Source organism: Castanea sativa, chromosome 8, assembly GCF_040712315.1.
Source record: "Castanea sativa cultivar Marrone di Chiusa Pesio chromosome 8, ASM4071231v1".
NCBI classification, from domain to species: domain Eukaryota; kingdom Viridiplantae; phylum Streptophyta; class Magnoliopsida; order Fagales; family Fagaceae; genus Castanea; species Castanea sativa.
In genome coordinates this window covers 53,744,335-53,753,855 of record NC_134020.1, presented here as the reverse complement: position 1 = coordinate 53,753,855, position 9,521 = coordinate 53,744,335, and positions in this window count along the sequence as shown.

The following is a 9,521-nucleotide window of genomic DNA, read 5'->3' as shown; positions in this document are numbered from 1 at the left end:
AAAGATGCGTTTGGGAGTTAGGTAAAGCAGCCACCTTCTCTCTAACCTAAACAAATTGACAACCTCCACCGTGGCTTGACAAAAAGACAATCTTCCCTTCCGTTTCACTTTCCCGTTTATATCTACATTTTGGACTCGAGCTTAACAAACACTGTACTATTGAGCCCAACTTTCCAAATTTGCCTTGGATGTCGCACCCACACATGATAAGCTTTCTTCCTTTCTAATAAATTTTACACCCACCATCGCACATTTATACTCTACAACTATAAATGGTCGTGAGATGTGAAGGTAAATGTTAGGATTTGAGTCTCTAAAATAATGTTTCATATATATATATATATATATATATATATATATATATATTTAGATTAGGTTAAAGTATAATTTTTATCTTATATAAAAAAATTAATTTTACACCTTATCCCATAAATAAATGAAAAAGTCTATGGATATATAAAGATACTTAATTTTGTGTCACAACTCGTCACGTGGTAAGTTGTGAATGGTTGAAGCGTATCCCCACATGGCCCACCATCACACATCCACCAATCACAACTCATCATGTGGCAAGTTGTGACATAAAATTGTGCATTTTATGTGTCAATAGCATTACTCTAAAAAAAAGTAATTTTACACTGTGTCTACACCTATGAATTATGTTTGAGAAAAAAAAAAAGGTCTACTCCTATAGTTAATTGTTATTTTATTTTTAGTACAATTGGTCTTTCTAAAATGTGAGGAATTGTGGGTTCCAAATAACTCTGTTGGTAAAGTATCTGATGGTTGAATAAGAAATATAGGATTCAATCCCCACCTTCACCAAAAACTTATTGATATCTTGATTTGATGATAAAAAGCTATAATTAGGACCGGACGCTATAGATTGCGATTCTCTAAAAAAATGTGAGGAATTATTTTCCAATTGATATTTGTTAATCAAGTGATTATCTATGAGTATTTGTATTCACATTTTCTAGTGAGTCACGAGATTAAATATAACTATTTGAATTATCTAGAAACACGTTTGAAAAAAATTCTTGTCCACCATATAATTTAATAATACGAAACTCAATAAGACACATGATATACTGTAATTGGAGTATAAAGTGGCATATTGAGTGTGAGATAGAGGATTTTTGTTCAATATATAGATACAAATATTGATGTGAGGAGAAGATTAAGAAATTCTTTGCATTATTCATATTAACTCCCCATAGGATATTGGAATTAACACCAACAAAATTAGGGATACAAAATACTTCATAATTTATCACTATTATTGAGATGGCACTAGCATTATTCCCATGCGACTCGCACGGCTTAATCAAAATTCATATGTAAATAATTGTTTTATTAATTTACTTAAAATAAATAAATATTTTACTTTTAAATTACATAATAAATGCATGTTATGTGAGACTAAGGTATAATAAAATGCATATATATATATATATATATATATATATATATAATTGAATGGAATATGATAGAGGTACCTACAAAATATATATAAAATGATTTTCAATAATACATTGAACTTTAAGGCTCAATTAATTACATATATTTAAATGAAAAACCCTTGAATTTAATAGTTAAGAACTATCCAAAACAATAATTGAAATCATGTTTAAGTAGAAACCTCAATTCAATAATTAAGAATAATCTAAATTATTAAACATTTAAAAATTTGAAGTAGAAAGACTCACATGAGAATATAATTTTTGTCCTTGAAAACATGGAAGAGACACTAAAACTTGAGTGAGTTTCACCCTACCAAGTTTAAGTCATATGCGTTGCACGCTACATGTGTGTGTATATGCATGAAAAATTATTTGAATTTAACATTTGATGATGCCAAGAAAATCAGTAGGCTGGATGCTTCGGACTTGAAAGGACTACTGGATCTTTCTACGGCCTGAAAAAGAAAGAAAAGCGTATCAAAGGCGACCGGGGCTGCCGGCCAAAAATCCTCCGATGGCAAAGTTAGTTTTTTCCTCTAAGTTATTCGAATTCCAACTTTTTTGGAGTGAAAACTGAACATACCTTGGGTTTGTCTGAAACAGCCTTTATATAGTGTTATCATAGGCGGTTACCAAAATTGGAACTTCTCCTGGCTTCAAGGAGAGATAGAAATCAAACGTAACTTGCATAACCGTCTGGAAGTTATGCTCTTGTTTCACAACGGATACCTGGCGGTTACGCGTGGGATAAGGGATTATCATATCTCATTTGGAGATTTTCCTAAGTGTGACACCCTCGTCCTTGAGTTCCTCAGTTGGGCGTGCTTTGTTTCACGCGAGGGGGCTGCCTCGTCTAACGGGTGAATTTGCTCAAGACGAGGATGTCGACACTCTGGACGAGTGCATCACTCTGATGGTGCGTACTTCGTCTTGAGCTCTTCTTCCCTGGACGAGGCACTTGTAGGTAAGTTACTGAGGGTGTTTATGGTAGTAGGTGGGCTATGGACGACCTGTATGGACGACTTGGAGATGGGCTATATTATTCCCCTATCAGTTGCCCCCTGTTCTAAGGTCGTCCAAAGTTCTTTTGTTTCTTCGACTCGTTTCAACACATTATTCCACGTGTCTCATGTAAGGGACGAGGTTGCAAAGGCTTCATATTATGTCACGTGTCATTACTTACCCGAGTTAACCGTTGTGTTGGTTTGGGTTTTCGAGGAGGTTGCCACGTGGTTCTTCCTGATTGGTCATTGCGTTCTGGGTTTTACTTTTCAACGCCTATAAATAGTGGATTTCCTCCCCTACCCTCCTCATTCTTAAAATTCTCTCGTTTGACATCTCTCGTCCATCGCCTCGTCTAGGAGTATTCCAACGTCCTTTAGTTTTCTCCGTCTAGAGCCAGGTATTTTCTCTACGCTCGTTTTAGGCTTCCCTTACATTTCCAAAATGTCCGAAAGTTTTTCTTCGTCTAGCAATAGCGTTGATAGGGAGATAGATGAATATCGTAACACAACTAGCTATAGTGGCTCTAGTAGTGACAGCAGTAGGAGTAGTGGTAACACCTCAGACGAGTATGTTTCTGGGGTTCCTGGGGTTCCCGTAGAAGTTTTCCAGGAAGAATTTAGGAAGAGGGTAGCATCTGGGTCTAGGGCTGGTCCTTCTAGCGCGCCATCGTCCACTAGAAGGGACGAGGTTGAGACTGTATACAGCTGCGCTGTTGGGGTTCCAGCCAAGACAGACGAGAGAAAACTAACGTCCCTTAGGAGTTGGTACCAAATCCCGGACGAGCTAAATCCTAGATTGGCCGTCCGTGATGAGTGGTGTTGCCAACCTCATTTTGGCATTGGGGTTTATGAAGCCTATCTTCTAGGGGGTCTTAGGCTGCCTCTCAATGCTTTTGCCAGGGAGTTGCTTACTAGGTTAGGTATAGGTTTATGTCAATTAAATCCTAATGCATGGAGACTAGTTGTTTCTATGCAAATTTTGTGGAGAGAGGTCTTCGAAGGGGACTGTCCTCTTACCGTGGACGAGTTCCTTTTTTGCTATAAACCCTCTGAAATTAGTCAATCTCGTGGCTTTTATCAATTCACGACGGGGAGAAAAGGCGTAGGATAATTAAATCTTTGGTTACCTCAGATAGGAGTTGGAAGACGGAGTTCTTCTTCGTCTCAGGTTTTTGGGCAGGACGCCCTGCTGATGTGGGCAGGGATTCATTTCCCCCATATACAGGAGATTTAGGGAACCTTCGTCCTGAAGGTATGCTCACCACTACTGTAGCATCGCCTTCATTATATATCTTTCTAGGCTAATTTCTTCGTCCTTGTTGCAGGTGTTAGGAGGCCGTCGTTGAGCCAGTTCCATCTAGGACGCGTCCAGAAAGCTCGTCTTCACCCAGAGAGGGACTTCCACTCTTTGGTTACCTTGCAGCGTCTTGCAACTTGGGGACTTGGCCCTGAGCCCTCTCCTGAAGCCTTAGCCCACGAGATTACAGTCCGCCGACGTGAGTTCTCGTCTTGCCTTTCCTCTCCTTTTTTTTTTTTTTTTTTTTTTTGTTTTACTTCTAATTATTATTATTTATTTTAGGGATGGCTACCATGAAGGAAAACAAAGGCAAAGGGGTCGTGGACGAGCGTGGCAAGCAAGACACTGAAACTAGGGCTCGTCCTTCTGTTGGCGATAAGAGGAGCCTGTCAAAGGCCATCAACCTTGAAAACCTTCCCAGCAGGAGAGCCAAGCACAGAAAGTCGTCCAAGGCTGGGGTCGTTTCTCCTGCTGTCCCTGTTCCTCCTCCACCACCGTCCGTCCCAATCTTCGACGTGGAGTCGTCTGAGCCTGCTCCCACTCCACCGTCCAAGACCAGCGTTCCTGCCCGTCCCAACCTCCCGTTGATGTTTTGCCCAACCCGCTCGAGAGTGAGGGCTTGGCTTGGGAGAGGTTCCAACAGGCAGTGTCTGACGAGGACGTGGCTGCATGCTACAACATGTCCTTGACGGATTTTGAACACTCGGGTGTCCACGATCTTTTCAAGGTAATGGATACAAATTTGTTCTCGTCGTTAGCTTTTCATGCTTGTTTACTTTGCTTGATACAAAAATTCTTATTTGTTTGTGCAGGCCATGTCCAAGTTTATAGCTGCGTCTAGGCAGGCTACTGAGTTGGACAGGACGAGGCTGCTGTTGGAGAGGAGGATCAAGGAGGTTAAGGATGAGTGCAAGAGCTGGCCGAGGCAGGCTGGCGAGGCTAAGGACGCAGCCAAGGATTTGCTAAACCTCGTCGAGGAATTAAAGGCTGATGTAGTGGAAAAGGACTCTCGTCTTGACCACTTTCAGAAAAAGACCGACGAGCTAAGCAATTCCCTTGTGAGGGCTAAGGACGAGGCTGTGGAGGAGTTCAGGGCTTCGAAGCAGTTTACGGACCTTCTGGACGCCAACTATGCGGCTGGATTTGAAGACTTTCGCATGGAGGCGAAAGAAAGGTTTCCAGAAGTTGACTTCAGTCCTATCGTCCTTCAACTTGGAGGTGCTGCTAGTTCCTTTCTTCAGACTAGCTCTGAAGATGTCAATGTTGAAGACGATGCCTCTACCAAGCCTGCTGAAGACGACCCTAATGCCTGATGCCCGTTTGAAAATTTTCATCATTTGTTCAAGTGTTTTCTTCCTGTTTTTTTTTTTAAAAAAATGTATAAGAGTACATTTGTTTCGTCCTGAGCACTTTTGACGGCTTTATAAACAATGCCTTTCAAGGCTTACTTTTCAAGGGTTTTTGGACGGTGGTCGTTCACCCTTTTATTGTTTAATGAATGCTTACTTTCAGTTATCATCGTTGTTGTTCCATGGACGAGTGTATGTATTTTCATTCATTTGCCTTTTAAGCAATGTTTCCCAGTGTTGGGTGATTGTTTACATGATGCCCTTATGGACGATTGTATTAGGACGATCATATGCTCGCCGTTAGAACGCAGGTGTTAAGGCCTACTTCCCTTCTTAGACGAGTATGCCCTGGCTAAGGAAAACTTGGACGAGCATGTCTTAACTTTGTTGCTTTATCCTCATTTTTTTTTTTAAGGAAAGCTTGGACGAGCATGCCTTAGCATTTTTGCTTTATCCTCATTCTTTTTTAAGGAAAGCTTGGACGAGCATGCCTTAGCATTTTTGCTTTATCCTCATTTTTTTTTTAAGGAAAGCTTGGACGAGCATGCCTTAGCATTTTTGCTTTATCCTCATTTTTTGTTTTTGGACGAGCATGCCTCAGAGCTTAGACGGGTTTGTATTCGTCCAGTGATTTTATTTGTCAAAGGCTTTTTCCTCGTCCTTGGATATTATCAGGGAAACTGGAATTCAAGTACATAAGAAATCCAAACCATATTATTACATAAACATTGTTCACGAACTTGGCACACGCTTATAAGCTAGTGCCTTATTAAGATACCAAGTACATAGCATCGTCTTTCATAAACTAGTCTGCAAGTAGTGCAAGAGTTTAAGAACTAGTGCACTTTTATTCATAACACGCTATAATAATAGTAAAAGCACAAGTAAATATAAGCAAACACGCAAACCACAACTGTAGTTTTGCCATTGACTTCCTTCGTCCCTGCTCATCACTGATAGTACTTTCGCAGATGTTCCACGTTCCAAGGATGTTCTAACTTCCGTCCATCCAGGGCTTCCAGGTAGTAGGACCCCTGCCTTTTGCAATTGACTACTTTGTAGGGTCCTTCCCAATTGGGTCCCAGTTTTCCATGAGCTGGGTTCCTGGTCGCCAAGGAGACCCTTTTGAGGACAAGGTCCCCAACACTGAACCGTCTGGGCCTTACCATGGCGTCATGCTGTCTGGCCATGAGATTTTTGTATCTTGCTGTCCTTTGCTCCGCATCCATTCTTACCTCATCAATAAGATCGAGGTCAAGGCGAAGTTGTTCCCCGTTGTCTTTCTCCTGGTACTTCATCACTCGGTGGCTTGCCATATGGACCTCTGCCGGTATAACAGCTTCACTCCCATAGGCTAGCTTAAAAGGGGTCTCTCCTGTCGGAGTTCGTGCAGTCGTCCTATAGGCCCACAGAACACCAGGTAGCTCGTCTGGCCATATCCCTTTTGCCCCCTCAAGCCGAGTCTTGATGATTTTCAGCAGGGATCGGTTTGCTACTTCCGCTTGCCCATTTGCCTGTGGATGGGAGGGTGAAGAATAGTGATTCTTGATTCCAAAATGATTGCAGAAATCCCTGAAGGGTGCGTTGTCAAATTGACGTCCGTTGTCAGATACTAATACCCTGGGTACTCCGAACCTGCATAGGATATTCTTCCATACAAAATTCTTCACGTTCTGCTGAGTGATTGCTGCAAGAGGCTCAGCTTCTACCCATTTGGTAAAGTAATCTATCCCTACCACCAAAAACTTCATTTGCCGGACTCCTATTGGAAAAGGACCCAGGATATCCAGTCCCCACTGTGCGAAGGGCCATGGGGCTGTCATTGGGGTCTGATACTCTGACGGCTGTCTGGGTATATTGCTATAACGCTGGCATTGGTCACATACCTTGACATAGGCTTTAGCGTCTGCCTGCATTGTTGGCCAATAGTAGCCTGCACGGACGATCTTATGGACGAGGGACCTTGCCCCTGAATGATTTCCACACGATCCTTCATGAACTTCCCTCAGAACATAGTTTGACTCGTCAGGAGCTAAGCATCTTAAGTAGGGTTGAGAAAAGCCTCGCTTGTACAACACCTCATTTATGATGACATACTTGGCCGACCTGACCCTTAACTTTCTCGCTTCATCCTTGTCTTCTGGAAGCCTCCCCTCTTTGAGATAGATTATTATTGGACTCATCCAATTTTCTTCTTCTCCTATCTGCTGTATGTCAGGGATGTCTATGCTCGGCATGTACTGGACGTCGTCAAACTCGTCTATGACTCCTGCCGAGGCGGCTTTTGCCAAGGCGTCTGCTTCAGCGTTCTCCTCCCTGGGAAGTTGAATAAAACTTATAGTTGAAAATTTCCGGGCAAGGCGTTTCACTTTGTTAAGGTACTTCTTCATTCGATCTTCTTTGACATCACACATCCCATTTACTTGGTTAATGACCAGTTGAGAGTCTCCTCTGATTGCTAACGACTCCGCCCCTAAGGACTTGGCCAATTCCAACCCCTTGAGTAGAGCCTCGTACTCAGCTTCGTTGTTGGTAGTTGGATACTGCAGACGGACCGCATACTCCAGCTTGTCACCCTCAGGGGACTTCAGTACAATTCCAACCCCTCCTGCATACAGTGTGGACGATCCGTCTACATTTACCACCCACATTTCATTTACTTCGTCCTTGCTCAGGTCGTCCTGACTGGGGGTGAATTCTGCAATGAAATCTGCCAATGCTTGCGCTTTTATTGCGCTCCTCGGGAGGTACCTGACATCGAACTCGCTGAGCTCAACGGCCCACTGTACTAACCGTCCAGCGGCTTCCAACCTGCTCATAGCCTTTTTTATGGGATGGTCTGTCAGGACGTTGATGACGTGTGCCTGAAAATAATGTCTCAGCTTCCTGGAAGCCGTGACTAATGCGAAGGCTAGTTTCTCCATCATCGGGTACCGTCCTTCTGCCCCTCTCATCGCGTGGCTTGTGTAATAGACCGGCTTCTGGACTCTCCCCTCTTCTCGGACCAACGCTGAGCTTACTGCGTGTGGGGACACTGCCAAGTACAAGTACAACTCTTCCCCAGGTACAGACGGACTCAACAACGGGGTTGTCATTAGATACGTCTTCAAGTCCTGGAAGGCCTTCTGACACTCGTCCGTCCATTCAAAAGCCTTCCTAAGGATTTTAAAGAAAGGTAAACATTTGTCAGTGGCTTTTGATACAAACCTGTTGAGGGCGGCGACTCGTCCAGTAAGAGACTGGACTTCCTTGATATTTCTTGGTGGCTCCATGTTCAGTATCGCCTGGATTTTATCTGGGTTCGCCTCAATTCCTCTGTGCGACACCATAAACCCCAAGAATTTACCCGATGAAACCCCAAAAGCACACTTGCTCGGATTTAACTTCATGTGGTACCGTCGCAACGTATCAAAAGTCTCTTGAAGGTCGTCAAGATGTTTATCCTCGTCCTGGCTCTTCACCAGCATGTCGTCCACATAAACTTCCACATTTCGCCCGATTTGAGGACGGAACATATGGTTAACCAGCCTTTGGTAAGTCGCCCCTGCGTTCTTCAAACCGAAGGGCATAACCTTGTAGCAATACAACCCTTGGCTCGTGACGAATGAGGTCTTCTCCTGATCCGCTTCATTCATCTGAATCTGGTTATACCCTGAGAAAGCATCCATGAAGCTAAGTATCCTGTGACCTGCCGTCGAGTCCACTAACTGGTCAATGCGCGGCAATGGATAGCTATCCTTGGGGCAAGCTTTGTTGAGATCAGTGAAGTCCACGCACATCCGCCACTTGCCATTGGCTTTCTTGACCATGACTACGTTCGCCAACCAGTCTGGGTAATGAACTTCTCGGATAAACTTCGCGGCGACCAACTTCTGCACTTCTTCCTTGATGGCATTGTCTCGCTCGGGAGCAAAAACTCTTCTCTTCTGACGCACTGGTTTCGAATAGGGACACACGTTCAGGCTGTGGGTAATGACGCTCGGATCAATGCCAGGCATGTCCTCATGACTCCATGCAAAGACATCGAGGTTTTTCTTCAGAAATCGAACCAAAGCGTGCTTTGCCCCCTCTTCCATGCTTGCCCCAACTCTGGTAGACTTCTCGGGATGGTCATCGTCCAAAGGGACGTCCTCTAATGCTTCAGTGGGCTCAGCCACGACCCTTCTTCCTTCTATATTCATCGCTTGCATGTGCTCGTCCATGGCCAGCATGGCTAGGTAGCATTCCCTGGCAGCTAGCTGGTCTCCTTGTACCTGGCCTACTCCGTGCTCGGTCGGGAATTTGACGGACAGGTGGTAGGTGGAGGTTACCGCCTTCCAGCTGTTCAAAGTTGGCCTTCCAATGATTGCATTGTATGACGATGCACAATCAACAACAAGGAAATTCACCTCCTTGGTTATCTGCTGTG